A 21,275-nucleotide genomic window follows, 5' to 3' on the forward strand; every position below is an offset into this window, starting at 1 on the left:
CTATCTTGATTTTTTTCAAAACACCTCTTTGATTTTCCCCCCACTATTAGTCTTTGGTTTTTGTTCTTGCCCTTGTAGCAAAGGCAAAGCAAATCAAAACAAAACAAAAGATTGATAAAACCCTTTCTTTTCTAAATCTACTTTTCAAAAGTTATTATTTTAGATATTACTCCATTTTCTTCCATGTACTCCCAACCTTCTCTTAAGATATTCTATATAATAAAAGACTAATATGCAAATTGTCCCCTTGACCAGGAGTTCAACCAGCAGGCAGGCCGGCCAACTGCCCATGTCCCCTCCCACTGGCCAGGCTGGCCGGACCGAACCCATGCACGAATTCATGCACTGGGCCTCTAAGACACACACACACACACACACACACACACACACACACACACTAAATTTCCAGATTATTATGTGTCCAGAGATCTGGCCACTCAGTGTATATGTCCTTATCCCCTCATCCCTCCCCCCAAACCCATTTATGCCTTCACCCTCCTGGTGTCTGCGTCCATTGGTTAGGCTTATATGCATGCATACAAGTCCTCTGGTTGATCTCTCCAACTTCCAGTGCACTAACTGATCTCTGAACAGTTCACTGTTTATTTTAAACATTAGGTAATAGCTCAACCACCTGATGTTCCTCCACAATTTCTGGCCCGACCTAGTGTCACCTTCCAGAGTACATATCTTCGATGATACTTGTAGCTTTTATCTATGTGATCAATTAATTTAGATTTTCGTCTTCAATCCAGAAAAATGAACCACTCCCACATGACTAGGGCCAACCTTCCTCTGTTGCTGCTCAGTGATAAACTACTCCTCTCCTGTAGGCCAACACACTGGATATTTGATTCCACAACCACAATGCTTACTGAGTATCTCCCGGATTAAGGGAGGGAAGAAGAAGGAGGGGAACAAGTGGAGGAGGTAATGAAGGTCAATAAAGTGTAACCTTTTACTTTTCTTTCCCTCTTCTCTCCCACCCCACCCAATTCCAAAGATGAGGACTTGTGATAAAAGTGCCAGGCTGAGACTTTATGGTGACCATCTGGGGCTCTGTTTTGAGCAGAGACATCCTAGGTAATGTTAAAAGGCCCAAACTAAGTGCATTCAATATTTTTTTTAAAAAATATATATTTTATTGATTTTTTACAAAGAGGAGGAGAGAGGGATAGAGAGCTAGAAACGTCAATGAGAGAGAAACATCGACCAGCTGCCTCTTGCACACCCCCTACCGGGGATGTGCCCGCAACCAATGTACATGCCCTTGACCGGAATTGAACCTGGGACCTTTCAGTCTACAGATTGACGCTCTACCACTGAGCCAAACCGGTTTCGGCCAATATTTAATCAGACACAATGGCCCATGAAACATACCAACCAATAAGATTCTTACCGTTCCTCAACAGTCATGGAACAAATGGGAAAATAAATAAGGAAGAGAATGTTTCCTTTTTCTAAACTTAATAGTGCATTTTCTTCTTTACTAACTCTATAACAATGGGATGTGGAACACATACAAATATATATGCAAAAAAATAAATTAGAAATACAATATTAAGCCTGGCTGGTGTGGTACAGTGATTGAGCATCGACCTATGAACCAGGAGGTCATGGTTCAATCCCTGGTCAGAGTACATGCTCTAGTTGGGGTATGGAGGAGGCAGCAGATCAATGACTCTCTCTCATCATGATGTTTCTATCTCTCCCTCTTCCTTACTCTTTGAAATCAATAAAAGTGTGTTAAAGAATAAATATAATGTTAGATCAATTTTTCTCTATGTGAAACATATGGGATTCTATATTGAAATTACCTAGAGTACTTATTGAAAATATTCTGATCTCCTTGAATTTCTATTTATAGATGTCTCCAAAACCACAATTTAAAAACACATATTCCACTGAAACCGGTTTGGCTCAGTGGATAGAACATCGGTCTGCAGACTGAAAGGTCCCAGGTTTGATTCCGGTTAAGGTCATGTACATTGGTTGTGGGCATATCCCCGGAAGGGGGTGTGCAGGAGGCAATTGGTCAATGTTTCTCTCTCATCGATGGTTCTAGCTTTCTATCTCTCTTCCTTCCTCTCTGTAAAAAATCAATAAAAAAATATATATATTAAAAATAATAATAAAATAAAATAAAAACAGATATTCCAATAATTCTTATGAATTTTACAGTTAAAAAACCATTGCTTTTATATAGATAGTCATTTATATTAAAGGGTTGTGTGTGTGTGTATTTGCTTGAGTGTGTGTTTGTGTTTGTATGTGTGTGTTTGCAAAATATGTAGTTCCATAAATCATATTCAGTATCAACATTTTCCTCCAACCTGTGAACTCAGGAAAATACTTTTTTTATGGGTTAACAAATGTTGAACACACAGAAAAATACACATGTATGTATGCACAAGGGTTTGTGGTCAAATATATTTAGCAAACTCTGTACATGCCTTTTTTGGAGATTTCCAATCATTTGTTCGTTATTATTTTTTATTTTTGTCAAAACCACAACTTCCCAAGGACAGTTTGGGAAACACTGTTCTACTCAAATATTATGAAGAATCTTAATTCTAATATATCATGAAGATCTGTCTCTTCGTTGACTTTAGGTGCTTCTGCACAGTTGCTGCTAGTTTGGAAGGAAGATTTTGCTTTTTTTCTCTGTCTAGCTATAAGCCTAGAAACATGCTCACTGTGTTGAATAAACATAAATTTATACCTGAAGACATATGAACATAACTTTCACACTTTCAGTAGGTATTAAAATATGTTTTTTTAAATATATTTTTATTGATTTGTTACAGAGAAGAAGGGAGAGAGATAGAGAGCCAGAAACGTCGATGAGAGAGAAATGCCCACTAGCTGCCCCCTGCATACCCCCTACTGGGGATGTGCCTGCAACCAACATACATGCCCCTGACCGGAATCGAACCTGGGACCTTTCAGTCTGCAGACCGACTCTCTACCACTGAGCCAAACTGGTTTCGGCTAAAATATGTTGTTTTAATTATGCAATCTAGTAATAAGCTTAATACTTTAATATTCAGAGAGCAACCGACTGGAACACTTTTGTTCTGTACTCTAAAATCTTTATTTTTGGTGTTTGAGAATAGACTCCTTTAACAGCCACTTAAGAGTGAGGAAATATACAGCTTTAATCTACATTAAGAATTTAAAAAAAGCAATGCTAGCGAATAGATTTAAATATATGTGTCACCAGATATATATTTCAGACAAACTCATCCCTCCTTTTTTTTCTTAAAATCCATGGGGAAGCCTGTTACAGGACATTTTGTGTCCTAGTTTTAATTTTTAGGGACCCATTCACTTTATTTATTTCCACATAGACTTCTTCTTTTGCTTATAATTCAGCTGTCTCCCTATATTCTATAACTTGTTCTTAAAGGTGCGATGGCGGTGAGAAGTTCCCCTCTGAGATGGGACAATGTGGAGAGAAGTAGACTTCTTCCATGATACCGAGCATAATGAGCATCATGTGGGAAACTCTGCTGGGGTGAGTTTCACCTGGAGAGGCCAGCTCCCAGAGTTCTTATGTTCTGAGGACGGTAGAGAAGTCATCCAGCTACCTAGTAAGAAATGTTCTAGAGCACATGTGTCAAACATAAGGCCCGCGGGCCAAATCCGTCCCGCCAGGCCTTGCAATGTGGCCCGCACCGCGCTGTCATCACTGCACTCCGCTGCGTTTCCATCACAATGACAGTTTATGACTGTTCAGTAAACCATTCGGCCCGCGATTTAGGCTGGATTTTAGATTTTGGCCCCTTCTCTGATTGAGTTCGACACCCCTATTCTAGAGTATTGTAACTTTGCTGGTGATTGGTGACAAGGGCCGCACTCGTTCGGGTTGAGCACACATGCATGTGCATTGCTACTTCCATCCATTCCTCAGTCCAGAGAAGGAAGCAAAAAGTGTGATACTGTGGACGTTCTAATGGGAGGAAAAGGGAAACATTGTCTCTGCAGTAGGTGGTAATGTGCTACTCTAGTCTGAGTCATGAAAACATTGTTTTTGGGAGTGGTCGGCAGCTGTCAGGATTCTTAGAGCAGTGTTTTTCAACCTTTTTTGGGCAAAGGCACACTTGTTTCATGAAAAAAAATCACGAGGCACACCACCATTAGAAAATGTTAAAAAAATTTAACTCTGTGCCTATATTGACTATATATAAAGTAATTCTCTTGAATAGGAATCAAATAAACACAAAGAAAGTATTTTATAATTACTTTATTATGAAATATTAAGTAAACAAAATAGTGAAAAATTATAAAATTCTTGTCTTGTCTGCAACTACGGCACACCAGGCAACATCTCGCGGCACACTAGTGTGCCATGGAACAGCGGTTGAAAAACGCTGTGTTAGAGACCCTGTGCTGCTAAGACGGGCTCTGCCTCAAGGGAGCTGCAGGCTTTCTCCGAGATCATGATTCTGGATTTTATAAGCCTTCACAGATGTGACCAACTAGTCCACTTTACCAGCACTTTATCCTACTCGTCAATAATGCCCTCAAAATTCAAACTCACGCTTGCATCATCAGAACAAAATAGCTTATATTTTTAGGGTCTAGATGCTTTAATTATTTCCTCCAGAAATGGGTGACTAAAAAAGGAGAGTCCTAAAATAATAGGGACCCAGGCACAGGGAAATACTCCAGGCATGTTCTTTAGCTTCAACAACCACTCTGTCCCTCTTCTGGGCACCACTTTTGCTCATTTGTTTACAAACATTACAATTCTCCAGTGTCTCTGAACATCAAACTGACTGTCCTTCACATAGTTCACACCTCTCCTCTATTTCCAGAGGAGCATGAGGCAAACAAGAGAGAACAGGGCTTAGGAAAGTTGGTCTTGATTAAATGTGCACAATATAGTAACTAGGAACCACGCTACTTTTTCTTATCACCATTACTTAGATAAGAATTTTTAATATTAAGCATAGAATCAGATACATCGTCTTATCTATGTAATTAAATGTGACATTAACATTTGAGATAAACATAAAGTCACTTTTTTCTTACCATTTTTCTTAATGAAGAGATGGCTGATATAAATATGAGCCTCATATTTATTTTATCAAGCAGATTTTTGGGGTATCAAGTAGATTTAAAAATAAATCTGAGATGGAGCAGAGAACTTCACATTTTCTGTTGTGGAAAACTATCCTTCATAGTAGAATCTATAGTTTTTCAGTTCCCACTTTTGTGTTGTTTTTTGGTATTATAAAGTACTTCAGTGCAATAAATTCTGTAATAATTACATGAACTATACGCAGTGAGGTTCAGAAAAAGTATATGACAGCTTGCTGAGAGTCGTAAGAAAGTCAACTACTGTGTAAAATGGGGATTAGAAGGCAAGCTTTTTGATATCTGTGTACAAGGTATTTACTACCCAACAGGCCACCTTTTTTTTTTTTTTTTTTTTTTTTTTTTAAATATGTTTTATTGATTTTTTTATAGAGAGGAAGGGAGAGATATAGTTAGAAACATCAATGAGAAACATCGATCAGCTGCCTCTTGCATGCCCCTACCGGGGATGTGCCCGCAACCAAGGTACATGCCCTTGACTGGAATTGAATCTGGGACTCTTCAGTCCGCAGGCTGATGCTCTATCCACTGAGCCAAACCAGTTAGGGCCCCAATATTCTATTTCTGCCCCTAATAGGAGTTGAGGGTGGTCCTCAGCTCTGTTGCTTGTAGGGTGGGGCAGAGGTGACAAGTTTGTGAGTGAAGTAGCCTACTCTCTGGAGCCCTTCCCAGCATTTGTATGAGGCCTGGGGCCTCACCAAGTGTGTTGTACCTCCCTGCCCTGGGGCCTCCTTGAGGTCCTAGCCCACTTACAGGAGAAGTATCTTTTCCCTCAGTGTGCTGGCACTTCCCTCAGGTGCTATGCGATTCTCTTCTTCAGTGAGAACATTCCTAGCATTTTGTTTTCTGCTAAAGGTTGTTTCCTGCCTCTAGAAGGTCAAAAACTTTCAAGAACTTCAAAATTCCTCATCCTCATGGTGTCACCAACTGGTGTTTACACTATGAATTCATGGAGGCGAGTGGTTTAGGCCAGTGGTCGTCACCTTTCGGACCTCACTGGACCGGACCTCACTGGACCGCAGTGTTCCACGGACCACCCGCTGGCCGCCGCTGATCTAGAAGGTCCCAGTTTACACACAGCAGTATTCCCTCCCGCCCTCCCTTTGGGAGCAGGCAGCTTTTGCAAAATATTGTCTTTATGTTTTTTAAAAACAGGTTCGAAAAAGAGTATTTAAGGAAAGCTAAGTAAGCAGGAGGACCTAGATTCTTGTTGTTTAAAATCATATTTAACACATTTTGAGCACTTATTTTGTGATAGGTACTGTTCTAAGTGATGTGTAGTCATTGTTTCATTTGATCCCCATGAATACCTTCCTATGCAAGGAGAATGGATTTTTCTGGTGCTCCATTTTACAGACAAAGAAACTGAGGCTTAGTGGGGTTAAAGGACTTTGACCAAGGTCACATAAGTGGGGGGTGCTGGAGCCAGGATTAAAGCGGCTGTCTTTGCTCACTTACCCCACGGAACAGGCCACCTTTTGATGTCTTTTTCAAAATGTGAGGCATATCATTAGTGGAAAAAAAGTAAAAGAAAGAAGATCAATACATGAGAGGAAAAAATGTAGCAACATGATAAATGAAGACTTTAATGAAGAATATAGATTAAAAAGTAGTTAGGTAGTATTGCTTGTCTAATGCTATGTAACCAACAACCCCCAGATCTTAGTTGCTCCCAACAAGTTAATATCTCTCACAGTGGGCTGATTGGGTTCATATCTCTCATATAGTTGCAGGAAAGTTGCTGCAAATGTTATCTGGAAGGACCACTTAGGATGAATATCCAAGATGGGTCCTTTACTCACAAGGCTGGTCCTCAGCTGACGTGAGAACAGACTGGATGTCTTTTGCTTTCTGTATGGCTTCTCAACCCGACAAGCTTGGACCTCCTCACATCACAGAAGCCTCACTGTAGTTGAGCTACTTACATGGCTCTGGCTTCTCCAATGCAAGTGTTCTAGTACACCTAGGTTGAAGCCTTGGGTTCTTACCATCTAGCCTTGGGAGTCCCACACCCTCCCTCCTGCCACTTTCTACTGATTAAGAGAAGCTCACAGGAAGATGGAGTTCATGGGAAGGGCCATCTTTGGAGACTAGCTATCACAGTTGGCACCAGTGCTTCTCTTACAGAAGTCCCTCATATCTTTTCCTTAAAGTAAATGTTATGTAAAATATCATGTATCCTGGTAGAAATTGAAACTCAGGTGGGAGAAAAGTCTTTCTGCTCAGAACAATAAAAATAAATAATTGTATCTTACTATAGTATTTTTAGACAATCAAGATGTCTCAATATTTTAATGAGTAATCAAAACAGAAATCTAAAAATACAAAGTAGTGTAGAGAAATTATGCCTCATCTGAAACAATATATAGGAGTTAACTTGATCGAATAGAGAGAAGTCTTCCAAAATGTATGTAAGACAAGAAATTTTAAATTTCATAATTTAAAATTTTTTAAAATGATAGTATGTGAAACCAGATAAAAAAAGTTTTGGTTTCTTATCATATTTCTTTTTCTGTTAATTCATTGGGAAAACTGTGATGGGAGTTTGCAATGACATATTTCACCATATATTTAATAAGAATGTTTTCATTTGAAGTACTTTTCATTTTTTTTGTCAGGTAGAGATGATATGGGTAGAAATATTTTTTATTTAACTGAAGTACTAAAAGCAAAACTAGAGATAACCCATCTTGAACTTCCCATAAATAACTCTAGGGCATGTACATAAAGACAGAAACTATTCAAAACTGTCCGTTAGCTCTCAGTTATTTCTGCTCTGTGAATTCTTTAGCAAGGGGCATGTTACCACTATGAGGAGACTACATGCTCCATTGTTGTGAAGTATGTAGTGCATAAATGGAGACGAGGGTCTGTGAGCACAGCAGCTGCATTTGACCATTAGGCTTGCAATGGGAGAACTCCCATCTGAAAACTCGGTGTACTTTTAGAGAAAGAATGCTTTATTTTGCAATATAACATTGAAATATGTCAAGCACATGAACTGAGACTTGCTGGGCTGATACGCATTCTGAGAATATAAGAAACAAATTGCTCAGGCTCAGGAACATGCCCATTCTATGAATAGAGATTGACTTTGCTGCCAAGGGAAGCCACTTGCTTGGGTTTTAGGTGACATGTTCCCACTCTTTACTTTACCAAGAAAAAGGTTTGGAAAGCAAACTACTTGAAATGTTTTCCCAGAGGTTTCCAAGGGAAAGAAAACCTATCAAGCATCACATTTATTTTAGACATCGTTTCTCTCTGCCTCAGGAAATTCAGCTCTAACGTCATTGGAAGCACCTGTCATCTTTTTTTTCACCTTTCACTGTCAGGCTATCTGTGCCTTTAAGGTAGGTCACCTTTCTTTGGCATTCTGCTTCATTATAAGTCTGGAAGCTAAGTTTCTTCTTCCAAACGAGCTGTATGTGGAATTGGAGGCTTCTTCCCTTGCCCCCATTGGCCCCACCCAACATTTCCCATTGCATGGTCACTCTCAATCATATATTTATCCAAGAAGATATTTCCATATTAGGTGATATAAGCATTTCCTTTTCAAATATTGTACATTTGCATTTTCCATTGAACTATTATTTCTTGAACTCCCACTATGAGGAAGATACCGGGGTAAAGAAGTCAGGGAGCTAGACTTGCTCCCACCGCCCCTGAGTGAGGTTGGGAAAAACAATGCCAGGAAGAAGGCGAAGGGGTTTTTGCGTAAACAGAACAGAACTAAGGTCCGGCAATGCTCTGTTAAAAATAACGCCGGTGGGGGTGTCCCCCATGACATATGTAGAAATGGCTTCCCACTATCCTTGAGAATTTGAGCCCAATTCCTGTAAGAGAACATACATGCATTGTTGTTGTAATTTTTGTATCTCCCCCACTCCCATCTCCAGATGTTTCCTACCTGGCTTAGGAGAAAATGACCTTTTTGGATTCAGTAAGCAAGGTTGGGGCTGGCCAATATGCTTTTGTTTTTATTATTCTAGAAACATTTCCTAGAGCCTCTCAAGGTTAATCAAGTACACTGGAGGCTTCTATGGAAGTTGCAAAATCTAATTATTATTCCTTGTGGTTACCATGGCAGCTTCCTCAACCCTGCGTTTAGAGCTTCTTCTGAGAGGGTGGACACATTCCACAGCCATGTGCGTGTGGAGAGCGTCACTCTGCCTCCGGTCAGATTCTGAAGGGTCAGAGGGGGAGAGGAAAGAGCTCCTTTGGTTTCAGTGACCCCTGATGCATGAGCTTTCTTTTATTCCAACTCTGTTTTGTTGATTACGCAAAAGGCAATGGTTTAATACGCACATTATTTGCAATAGAGTGTCCAGATGAAGTAGAAAACATTCTATTTAGAAGGGGTGAGGGATAAGGGGAAAATTATTACCACCTTGCTTTTCCTTGAGAGCAGGGATAAATATTCACATTGATCATATAACTTCAGAGAATAATGAGTGGGACATCACCTTTGTGCTCATATTTATAGATAAAAAGGTAAGGCGATAATTTGATAGTAACCACTTATACTCTCGACTAGTTTAGCAAATGTAGGTCAATGAGACTCTAACAATACAATAATTGCAAAAGAAGATAGAGACCAGGCTAGTGACCTAGTAGTTTTAAAAAGAGGACCCAAGGTTTTGTTGGTAAGAATTGCTTATGTAACAGGGTGAGGCTGATGCTTTGACCTCCACAGAATGTTTACATTTTTAGGAAAAATGACTAGGACTGGGACACAACTGAAAACCAACTTATACTTTTTGTGCCCCATGAAAGAAACAGAGGCCTGGACCACTAAGTTCAACTTGCCACGGTTATTTTAACTAAAAGTAGAATTATGTGAGAATGTGACTGAACAGCAGCAATTCTATCAATAGGATGTGAGGTTATGTTCTCCAGAAGATGTATTGAATTTTCTGGGGTGAAAGTATGGCAGACATTACTGGTTGCTTACCCCAAAGCCATTCCTCAGCTCTTTATACCTTGCAGCCTTCCTAGTTTATAATCTGTAAAGTCAGGTCTCTTTCACTGCAGAGGTGGATATACAATCTAGCCTTCAACATTGATGTGTGAGGGGAAATTTCATAAGGGAAGTTTCTGGGAAAGATAATCTCTAGCTGTTCCTCTTCCCAGCCTTCTATGTGTACATGATGATTTCTGAAGGTTTGGTAGTCATTTTGTTTCTGGGAAAGAGGAGGTGGTAGCATGCATGTGGATGTTACCCACACCTTATCAATAATTCAGAATGGAAAGAAAGCATGACCTTTTCTAAGCCCACTGAGTAGTTTCCTGCCTCCAGACTTCAGTTTTACTGAATAAGAAATGCCCTCCTGATTTAAATAGCCGCTATTTGGATGATAATACTTGTAGTCAACATAATTTCTTTTATTTTCTTTTTAAAAAAATATTTTATTGATTTTTTACAGAGAGGAAGGGAGAGAGATAGAGAGCTAGAAACATCAATGAGAGAGAAACATCGACCAGCTGCCTCTTGCACACCCCCTACCAGGGATGTGCCCACAACCAACGTACATGCCCCTGACCGGAATCGAACCTGGGACCTTTCAGTCCGCAGACCGACGCTCTACCACTGAGCCAAACCGGTTTCGGCTCAACATAATTTCTTACTGATAAAGTATATGCCTGTCCCAGGCATTGGGTGAAAGGCAAAATACATGTGAACATAAAGTTATCACAAATGTGGGAACTGGGTTTTTAATTTCCTGTATCTTCTCAAAACTCTTTCACTCAGATATTTATTTGGTTAACATTAATTATCAGAAGTAGACAGGGTTAGTGTTCTGATTACAGCCTTATAAATGAGGAAACTGGAACACAGAGGGAAAGGGACTTTATCTAAAGCAGCAAAACCTGTGATAGCAGACCTGAGGCCTGAACTAAGTTCTTTGATTCTTTGTCCAAGAACCTCTCCGTTACATTGCAAGTTAAAAAAAAAAAAAGACTTTGTATCACAGAAACTGGGTGACAAATGATGCTGATTTTCTGTTATGTTTCAAACTAAGGGCCAGCAATATACTAAAGAAAGCATTTCCACGTAGGCTTTCTCCATGTTCTTTATAGAAGGGAATTCATACAATTACCCCAGAGAAGTACTCTGCTACAACAACCACCTAGATCCTGGCTGCAGTAAATGTGTTTACTGAGTTAGAAATCTCAAACTAAATAGTTTCTAAAAGGAACTAGAGAATGTTGTAGCAGAACCATTATAGCTCTAGTTTTCCTGTTTTTTTCAATTCAGATCCCATCACAGAGTCACACTCCCTTCTGGGAATTCATGGTTTACAAAGAGAAAGTCCATGCAGTTTATAGCTACGTGGCAGAAATGCAACAAATAGAAAAGTTTGCACATCAATCCTATAAACCCTTAAATGAGCTAATAACTTTTGTAGAAGTCTGTTCATTTCTATATAGAAGAATCAAGTATTTTTTTTCCAAATGGCCTTAGAAATAACAAGCATTTACTATGTATCTATTAATAATAACTTTAAATGTGAATGGCTTAAATGCTACAATAAAAAAACAAAAAAACAAAACATTGGGTAGAGTTCCAAATGGCAATGGAATAAGTGGAAGCTACACTGATATGCTCCCAGGACCAAACTGGAATTACAACTAGAATACAGAAACACCATCCCGAATAATCAACCGGAGACTAACTGGCGAGAACCCTACTAACCAAGGATGGGAAGTGGAGACTGCATAGAGACTGGTAGGAAATGCGAGGTGTGAAAGGGCTGGCTGGCCTGGCACAGAGAGCAGCTGAAGGTCCAGAGAAATCTCAGCTGGGGATGGGGAGAGGGTTCCCATTGAGAACTCTGAGGTTTAAACCCCAAACTGGGTTACCCAGTCCAGAGCACCAGCACTGAGAAAAGTTCCCATAAAACATCTAACAGTGAAAAGCAGCAGTGTTGTTGTCTACCAGAGAGAGACAGCTGGAAATGCAGGTACCTTCTTAAAGGGCTAACACACAAAATTTCTTGTGCAGCAAACTGAATTTAGCAATACCTTAAAAGGATCATACACCATGATCAAGTGGGATTTATTCCTGGGATGCAAGATCATATACCATGATCAAATGGGATTTATTCCTGGGATGCAAGGATTTATTACAGAGATATCTGCTTTCACAACTCTTATCCAACACGGTACTGGAAGTCCTAGCCAAAGCAGTCAGACAACAAGCTAAAAATAAAAGGCATCCAAATTGGAAAAGAAGAAGCAAAACTGTCATTATTCACAGATGATATGATACTGTATATAAAGAACCCCAAAGATTCCATGAAAAAACTACTAGAACTGATAAATGAATTTAGTAAAGAAGCAAGATATAAAATTAATATTCAGAAATTGGTGGGTATTTTTATATACCAATAATGAATTATCAGAAAGGGTAACTAAAAATACTTCTCATTTATAATTGCATTTAAAATGTAGCTAGAAATAAATATAATCTAGGTTAAAAAATACCTCTACACAGAAAATTAAAAGACACTGAAGAAAGAAATTGAGGAAGATACAAATAAGTGGAAGCATATACCATGTTCAAGAATAGAAAGAATTAACATCACTGAAATGCCCATTGTACCCAAAGCAATCTATAGATTCAACAAAATTCATATTAAAATACAAATTTTACAGAACTAGAACAAATATTCCAAATAATTACATGGAACCACAGAAGACCCTGAGTAGTCTCAGCATTCTTGAGAAAGAAAAGTTGGGGGAATCATGGTACCTGATATCAAACTATTGTACAAGGACATAGTAATCAAAAGAGCATGCTACTGGCATAAAAACAAGCATATAGGTAAATGTAACAAAATGAAAAACCCATAAATAAATCCATGTCTTCATAGTTAATACTTGACAAAGGAGGAAAAAAACATAACATTGTGTATGGTAAAGATAGTCTATTCAATAAATAGTGTGGGGAAATTGGACAGATACAAGCAAGAAGATGAAACTAGACCATTGCCTTATACCATACAAAAGAATAAATTCAAAATGAATTAAAGACATAAATGTAAGACTAAATCATTAAAATCCTAGAAGAAAACATAGGCAGTAAAATCTCAGACATTTCTTATAACAATATGTTTTTTCTTATATATATCCTTGGGCAAGGGAAACTAAAGAAAAAATAAATAGGACGACATCAAAAAAAAAAAAAAAAAACACACCAAAGGAAACTATCAACAAAATGAAAAGACAAACCATTGAATGGAAGAACATATTTGCCGAAGATAAATGTATTCAATAAGGGATTCATCTCCAAAATTTAGAATTTCTAAAAATCAACACACACACACAAAAAAAACCATCCAATTTTAAAAAGGGCAAAGGACCTGAATAGATGCTTCTCCAAAGAGAAAATACAGATGGCCAATAGATATGAGTCACTAATCATCAGAGAAATGCAAATTAAAACCACAATGAGATATCACCTGTCATAATGGCCATCCTATATAATAAAAGCCTAATGTGCAAATTGAGCAAATGACAGAATGACCAGTTGCTATGATGTGCATGACCACCAGGGGGCAGATGCTCAACACAGGAGCTGCCCCCAGCCCACAGGCCCCAGGCCAGTCAAAGCGGGTGCCAGCGGGGGCTCCCTGATTGCCCTGATGGTTGCCCCACAGATCAATCCTAATCACTGATCAGGCCTAGAAACCCTACCCATGCACAAATTTTATGCACTGGGTCATTAATAAATCAACAAACAAGTGCTGGTGAGGATCCAGTGTAAAAAAAAAATCCTTGTGTACTGTTGGTGGAAATTCAGGTTGGTGTAGCCACTGTGGAAAGCAGCATGGAGGTTCCTTAAAAAATAAAAAATGGGACTACCTTATTACCCAGTAATTCCACTTCTGCAAATACATCTGAAACACTGATTTGAAAGAATATATGCACATTGCAGTGTTATTTACAATAACTATATTTAAGAAGCAACTCTGGTGCCCATCAGTATATGAGTGGATTAAAAAAAAAAAAAAAAAAGCTGTGGTAAACAATGGAATACTACTCAGTCATAAAAAAGAAAATCTTACCTTTTGCAATAGCATTGATGGACCTAGAAAGTATTATTCTGAGTGAAATAAGCCAGTCCGAAAAAGACAAACAACATATATATTCACTTATATGTGGAATCTAATGAACAAAACAAAATAAAACAGATTCATAAATACAGAAAGCAGACTGATAGCTGTTAGAGAGGAGGTTGGGAGGTTGGGGTCTTAAGCAAAGGTGAAGGATTAAGCAAAAACAAAACTCATAGACACAGACAACAGTATAATGATTATTGTGTGGATTGTGGTAGAAGAGAGTAAAGGGGTGATAAATGGTGATGGGAGGAGACTGACTTTAGGTAGTAACACACAATACACTATATAGATGATGTATTCTAGACTTGTACTTCTAAAACCTATATAATTTTATTAATTAATGTCCTCCGATAAAGTCAATGAAATAAAAATAAATAAATAACAAAACTTAAATGCTTTTCTTTTATCCTGGTAATTTATTTTATTTTGTGATTATCCTTTTATAATGCAGAAAGGGGTATTAAATGTGTTTTTGAAATGGATGTAATAGTTCAATGAAATAATCCACAACTATAAACATTCCATATTTTACCTCACAAATGCATCAGTAATGTTGAGATAGAACCAGAGGCAGCAAAAATTCTGAAATAAATAGAACCCTACAATGACTTGTACTTGGCAAGAGTCTATTTACTGAGAAATTTTATCATTTCAAATAATTTGGAAAAAAAAGTATTCTTAGATTCTACTTGGTGTTCCTATAGATTGATTTTTTTGGAGGGGGAGGAGCGGCTGGACTAGGGGAATATTTTTAGTATATCCAAACATATTTGATATGTTATTTTTGCAACACGGTTTACCACATACAAGCCATAAGATTCATGATACAATATACATTGGGATATTATAGCGGCAATTTTCTGTTTTTGTTTTATTTTTTGTTTTTCAGAGAACAGCTTTTTTTCTGAGTAGAAATATCAGAGAGGCTAAAATGTTTTTTTCCTAATAGACACCATTATAATTTTGTGGTTATAGAAGAACATGATACAGCTTAATCAGTATAGTTCAAGCACAATAGTCTGAACCATGACCAGTTGTAGCCTCTATTACCCAGTGATTCCCAAAGTAATGAGATAATGTGGAGAAAACGCTGGAACATAGGAACGAGCAAGACCAATAGTTGAGATTAAATAAAGTTATGGATTAAGAGAGAAAAGGGAAAGGTTTAGGAATATAAGTAAATTTTTTTTAAAAATGGAGAGAAAACCCAGCAATAAACAAAGATCATACTTTTGCATTGTGTGCTAATTAGCCACATGATGATTAATTTATTTCCAGTGACAATCTATCCTTTCACCTCTGTGATACCAGAGGTATCCTGTTAGGTGAATACACCTTTTAATATTTTTAACTATTTAGAAAAATGCTCACTCTTTAAATCATTTAATGCTTAATTGCTTGATTCATTTATTTTATTTTATTTTATTTTATTTTATTTTATTTTATTTTATTTTATTTTATTTTATTTTATTTTATTTTATTTTATTTTTAGGGTTGGGAGCGTTGAGCCCCACTTAGCTAACTATTTTTTTTATTTTTTATTTTTTATTTTTTACAGAGAAGAAGAGAGAGGGATAGAGTTAGAAACATCGATGAAAGAGAATCATCGATCAGCTGCCTCTTACACACCCCCTACTGGAGATGTGCCCGCAACCAAGGTACATGCCCTTGACAGGAATCGAACCCAGGGCCTTTCAATCCGAAGGCCGATGCTCTATCTATTGAGCCAAACCGGTTTCGGCTCATTCATTCTTTATTTATTCAACCAGATATTTATTAAATGTTTATTGCATTATTTTAATATAACTAAGTCTTAGAAATACAGATAGACACAAGTCCCTTTCCTTATTGGGAGGAGAGGGGACACAGAATATCGGAGAAAGAATTAGAAATACCTTTAGAGGTATTCTGGTACAGGATATGCAGACACAAAGGTAGAATGTTAATGCTCAGCATCTCACCTCCACTGCTACCTCCTTGGTCAGATCCACATCCTCTTGGCCAGATTGTTGCAGGAACCTCCTCACTAATGTCACTGCATCTACTTTTGTCCTGCTACAGTCCATTCTCAGGAGAGCAGTCAGATTAATCCTTCTGAAATATAAGCCAGCTCTTATCACCCCTGTGCTCATTGATGGCTCCTGCTTTCCCTCAAAGTAAAAGCCATGGTTCTTGAAATGGTTTGTGAGGCCCCATAGGCTGTGGTCCCAGCTCCCGTTTATCTCCTCCTACTCTCCTCCTTATGGACTCCATCCATTCACCCTGTAAGGCCTTTGCTCTAACAGCTCACTCTGTTAGAAAGGTTATCTGCTTCACTTTCGCTTTCTCTTTTCAGGTATCTTCTTAAATCTCAATTAGAGAACCCAATTTAATATGGCAAACTGCCCCTTTCTACACATATTCCCTATTTCTCTTATGCTGCTCTATTTTTTATTTTTTCCCACTTAACATGCTGCATAATTTATTTACTCATTCTGACTGATGATAATGTTTTTTTGTTTTGTTTGTTTGTTTGTATTTTTCACCAGAGGGGTAGCTGCATACAGCAGGGACTCTCTATTTCGTTCACAAGAATATTCTAGCATGGAAAAGGTATAGTAGGCACGGAGTAAAATGTTCTTGGATGAAAAGAAATTTATCCTGCCTGAGGGATAGGTGGGGAGGAGACTAAGAAAAGGTAGTCCAAGCAAAATATCAGACATATCAGACATTTGCATAGTAATACCTTTACCAATACAGCTTCTAGGGCAATGGAAACTAAGGAGAAAATAACCTAATGGGACTACATCAAAGTAAAAAACTTCTGCACAGCAAACAACAACAACAACAAAAAACAACATCAACAAAACAACAAGATGGCCCACTGCATGGGAGAACATATTTGTCAATATTATATCTGATAAGGGCCTAATCTCCAAAATTTATAGAGAACTTATACAAAAGGAAAATAATCAATCAAAAAATGGGCAACGGACCTAAATAGATACTTTTCGAAAGAGTACATAAGGAAGGCCAAGAGATATATGAAAACATACTCAAAGTCACTAATCATCCAAGAGATGCAAATCAAAATGACAATGAGATACTATCTCACACCTATCAGAATGGCAGTCATCAACAAATTAATAAATGACAAGTGCTAGAGAGGATGTGGAGAAAAAGGAACCCTCATGTGCTGCTGGTGAGACTGCAGACTGGTACAGCCTCTGTGGAGAACAGTATGGAGTGTCCTCAAAAAATTAAAAATGGATCTCCCATTTGACCCAGTAATCCCACTCCTAGGAATATATCCCAAGAAACTAGAAACACCAATCAGAAAGGATATATGCACCCTTATGTTCATGGCAGCACTATTTACAATAGCCAAGATTTGGAAACAACCTAATTACCCGTCAGCAGATGAGTGGATTATAAAACAGTAGTATATCTATACAATGGAATACTATGCTGCTATAAAAAAGAAAGAACTCTTATCATTTGCAACAGCATGGGTGGACCTGGAGAGCATTATGCTAAGCAAAATAAGCCAGTCAGAGAAAGAAAAATATCACATGATCTCACTCATTTGTGGAATATAATGAACAACATAAACTGATGAATAAAAATAGATCCAGAGACACAGAAGCATCGAACAGACTGTTCAATCTCAGAGGGAAGGAAGGGGAGGTGGCTAAGAGATCAACCAAAGAACTTGTATGCATGCATATAAGCATAACCAATGGACACAGGTTCTGGGGGTGTGGGGGCATGTGCTGGGGGAGGGGGTGGCCAATGGGGGGCAAAGGAGAAATCTAATACTTTAAACAATAAAGAATTAAAAGAAGAAAAGGTAGCCCAAATTAAAGTCTCATAGTTTTAGACTGTACTATCAGTAGCTGTTTGGTAGTTGTTCACAAGGAAAAACACCTCCCAGGCAGAGAAAGAGGTCTGAGCACAGAAGAGGCTGGAGGTAAAATAAAATAAATAAGCTGTGCAAATATGATTATTGTCCTAGATCAGTGGTCAGAAAACTATGGCTGGTTGGCCAAATTCAGAGGACACTCCTTTTTATTGTAAATAAAGTTTTATTGGAACACAACTATGCTCATTTGTTTAGGCATTATTTATGGATACTTTCCCACCATGGCAGATAAACTGAGTGGTTGCAACAGAGGACAAGTAGCCCACAAAAGCATTATTATCTGACTTTTTAAAAAAAGGTTTGCTGACCCCTGTCCTAGGAAATAAGGAATAAGATTAAAGCTTTAAGCTGGAAAACACCATGCTCAGAATCATGATTTGAAAAAATAATTTCCTAGGCAACTCAGTTTTCCTTGTTAGTCTTTTTCTCAGACTATTTCATTTGTTTCCTTTTTGTGTGTGTGTGTGTGTGTGTATTATTTTTGGTTTGATCAATTTTAAAACGAAAATTTCACCTTGCACAATATATTTGATCTCTGTTTTATCTTTCACCAGAGTCCTCTTGGTCTTTGTGGATCATCTTCCTTGTAAATATAACAGTTTCTGCTAATGACTACATGGTTGATGCTTTGCAATACGTGCAAAATCCATCAAAGAGTAAAGTATGATGTGAAATGTTTCTAAATTAAAATTCAAAATTTCACATGGCTTCCAGTGTAGTTCGGTTAGTTTCCTATGTCATGCTTTGGGTTTGGTTGACTCTCCAAAGAGAGAGTCATTTTTATCTTCTTTGGAAGAAGCTGGATAAAAAACAGTATATGTGGAGACTAAGTTAATTGCCGGGGTGGGCCAAACACAGTTTAATAATGTAAAATGTCTGTTAGAGGGTGAGCTGAAATCATCACACTAATTTCATTTATGAAATTTAAACTGGCAAGAGACTATGAAGCACTAATGATGGTCAGTGGCCTAATTAGCTCTGCAACACAGTCTTTCCACTTCACTGGGTCACAATGAGCCATAGTTGCAGCTTCCTGTTAAAAATCCGTTTTAAGGTACAGGGTGGGTTTAATGATAGAGGTCGCCTAGTAGGTGTAGGTTTCTTCTGCAAATGAGAACATGGAAGTGATAACTAGACATTTAAACTATATTAAACATATAAGAAGTCTGCATTTTTTCCTAAAACAATGAGCAGATCCAATAATGATCTCAGCATGTGTCTCAATAAACACTAACATATTGTTAAAAGACACTTGCATTTTCTGGAAAAAAAAAAAGGTTTTATTTATTAACCATTTGTCTAATTTTTCTACCCAAACTGTTTACTTTGGGTTTACTTATTTTTGACTTTGAGAAATAAAAAGAAATATGGAATCTCTTTTAACCATATACTTTCTAAGATTTTTATCATTATTTGTTGAATTTTCTCTCTCTGTAATATTCAGTTTCAATTACAGGATAACCTATACCATGAAAGACGTAATTATGTTGCTGATCTTAAACTTTACAACCCAGATATACTTCCCACCCTCTGCTACCAGAGGGAGGCACCCTGCTGTGGTTTGAAAATCTGAAACTACCCAGGAGAAAAAGGGGAATTAGGCTGGGAGGAGGAGTCCACAGTCTGAAAGGCCTGAGATTTTCCAGATCAGCACTTCTTGAAATAGGTAACACAAGAATATGGCACATCTGGGAAACCCCTTTGGGAAATGCTCAGAACTCCCGTCAGGTCAGCTGGGCAGATGGACACTATTAGCAGCCTGCGTGATGTGATTGGAAAGAAGAATCCGAGGCCTCTTTTCAACATACAGTGGCTGTAAGTTCAGGCACATATTGGAGATGGTAGATGGAACCATTAGCAGTTAAACACCCTATAGATACTGTCTGACTGTTCTTTGTGAATGAATGGAGAAACATGGGTCTTTAAATTGCTACCTTAGGAGGATAAAGTGAGATATGCTTACATACTTGGTTTTGTAACCCTTTCAAATGAATGCCCTTGAAAACTGACACTGGGATTGAATAGGGGTTGCAATTGATGGGAGTAGGTTTTCTCTCTACCTAATTGTTCATAGATTCTGGTTATTAACATTACAGAGAACATTTTAAAAAATGGTTTACTGTACTTTATAAAAATTTAGCATCCTCATATATTTGATAATCAATAAAGGAACTCTAGCAAGGTTTAGAGCTCTCAAGGAATTAGCACATTATTCTCAAGTTGTCTAAGAGAACAAACCATCCTTAGCACAAGACACAGTTTCTAAGTGAATGCATCATGCTACCTTAATTCTTCTTTCACTCAAGCAAGTTTCCTTTTTAGAGTAACAAATTACTCACACAATTTTTACTTTATTGACCCACAGAGTTCAATCCACTTCATTTTTATTAAATAACTCAAGAAACCACTTGTTCTGACATATATTTTCAAACATCAGTGGAAGAATAGAATTGTACCAGAGTTTCAAGTAATTTCATTACTCAGTTTGCAATTATTCTAATACCGTATTTTCCGGCTTATAAAACGACCCCCTAATTTTACAGTTAAAACATAGGTTTAGGCCTATATTCGCTGTATAAGACTACCCCCCACTTCAAAGAAAAGACTTACTTTGCCGTCAAGATCTGCAGATAATTTTTGTGCAATTTTGGTCTTTTGCCCCTGATTTTCAATTGACTTTTTTTCGTTTCAAAAGTCGTCTTATACGCTGGAAAATACGATACTTCTGCTATTTCAGAAATTCACTCTCCAGATGAAACTTCAAAATGAATAAAAACAATTCTCACTCTTAGATGTGAATTTGAGTTAACTATTGAAAATGAAAATAGCATTTATTTTTATCACACCATACCTGCTAAAACAGTGGTTGGATTATGTATTTAGAGAGAAACACCTCAAAGAAACCACTCTTTCTTTTATAATATACGTCTTAGATTCCTAGAAACATCTTATGTGACATTTTCAAACTTTCATCCTATGTTCTGGCAGGTTTTGCAATGGAGAATTACAGGCTTTAAAGTTTTTTGTCAGTTTTCTGTCAGTTACAGAGTTTGCAGCCTAAGGATAATTATTAAATCAATCAAGGTTTGCTTTCCACATCTTTGTAATGGGGAAGTAGCAGTTAAATTATAGGATTACTGTGAAGAACA

Source organism: Pipistrellus kuhlii, unplaced genomic scaffold (assembly GCF_014108245.1).
Source record: "Pipistrellus kuhlii isolate mPipKuh1 unplaced genomic scaffold, mPipKuh1.p scaffold_m20_p_3, whole genome shotgun sequence".
NCBI classification, from domain to species: Eukaryota; Metazoa; Chordata; class Mammalia; order Chiroptera; family Vespertilionidae; genus Pipistrellus; species Pipistrellus kuhlii.